This window comes from Silene latifolia, chromosome 4 (genome assembly GCF_048544455.1).
Source record: "Silene latifolia isolate original U9 population chromosome 4, ASM4854445v1, whole genome shotgun sequence".
Taxonomy (NCBI): domain Eukaryota; kingdom Viridiplantae; phylum Streptophyta; class Magnoliopsida; order Caryophyllales; family Caryophyllaceae; genus Silene; species Silene latifolia.
The window spans coordinates 20,013,682-20,015,559 of NC_133529.1; positions in this window are offsets into that span (position 1 = coordinate 20,013,682).

Consider the following 1,878-nt stretch of genomic DNA (forward strand, 5'->3'; position numbering starts at 1 on the left):
TCCCTAACTTCTCCCTAACTCGTCTTTCCTTAATCCGGACGTCTCCTCTGATGGGCCCGTGGTCTTCTTTCAGCCCGCTCTCCCTTTTCCTAATTACGGGCTTCCTCCCTCCTTATCACTCCTCCCATAGCCTTTTATTTTATTAAGTGGGCCTTCCTTATTGTGCTATTTTTAGCCCAATGTAAATTTACAAGAATAGAAATTGTAGCCATTACTTGGAAAACCACTTAGCAAACATTGCACGGGATGTGGCTACTAATGTCACATTCATACTTATGGCTTGCATCTCACCATAAGAACGGATGGGAACATCAATCCTGACGATCATATCGCAACTAGAGGGCTTATAGCTCACCCCTAGTATCCGATAGGACCAAGACGAACAACCGACAAATACCAATATCTATAACCAAGCAAGACCTTTGCTACTCATATATCAATATATAATTCCCCTGGTAGGACGACAATGGTACTCCCAAGACTCAGTCCTAGTCTAAATCTGGCCAGACTCTCGGGATAGTACAGTTCCCGATTCGACATGCGGCAGAACAGTCCGCATCCAAGACTCGAAGACAGATCGGAAATCGAGAACCCACAATCGGCAGGACAGTCCGAAAGAGGCGGAAAATATAAGCTAAACCCACAATCGGCAGGACAGTCCGAAAGAGGCGTAAAGATAAGTCAAGCAATACGGTATAGCATAAGGCATTATCAAGAATACGACTCAACCAAGCGATACGAATCAACTTGGAAAGAGACTACTACCTGTACTGAACTGATGATAATCCAAGTGAGACATTTCATGCCAAATCATAATCATGAATAGGAATAAATAACCCATTTGTTCAATATTTGTCATTTGAATAAAAACGTAAACAAACGAAAATGAACCATTTATAATAAGCAAAACAAGTATTCAACTATAAATAACTCAATTTAACTAAACAAGTAGAATAATTCACTCATATTTGAGATGCGATAAATAAATGAGAATGAACGGATTAAAAACTCATATTATAGGTAAATGAGACATTTCATCAAATTTTGACTTGAATAAATTATAAATTCCACATTTATGATTAATGTGAGAAAAATATATGAATGAACGATATTTAACGAATTACATTATATAAAACACGAGGCGGGGTTTAATAATTCAAAAACCAACTTATGCCGAGACAATTCTTAGACACGACTCAAGGGTGTCATTTGGACAACCCTAAACATGACTCACAACTAGCCGTAAACCCACTAAATAGTAACCCGTACTAGCCTAAAAACAGCCCCACGAACCCCCTGTCACGGCTGCCCAGCAGCCCGTGAAATAGCCCCCCATGAACTGAGTTATCATGGTCCAAGCTCGATAATTAACCCGAGAAGATTTAGTACGCATATGGTGATATTAACCCGTAAAAAGCCAACACAAAAACAGTCCCGAAAGAGAATTCTATCCGTCCCAAAACAGGGCTCAAAGTAGCCAAATACTTAGTAAGTGTTGCAGGTATAAGGTATTGAAATGCAAAAGTTGGGTTACTTTGATGAAATCCCCCATTCATATTCCAATCATCATTCATCATCAATTTTTCCTTGAACAAGATCTATAACCTAAACTCCCTAGCACTAAAGATGCTTATTAACACCATTACTTCGTACCTAGGCCAAATTTATAATTCCTCCAACCAACTACATCATTCGGGGGTCTTATCCATTAAAAACCCATTCACTTTTCCACTACAAAATCTAATGAATAACAAAGAAATATACTCTAGTGCACCCATTTTTATCAACCCATAAGCAACCCATAAAACAGTCCTCCATCAGTATATAACCGCCTGCTCAGTCGCGTCAAAACAGTCCCAAACCCTATACTAAAACGCC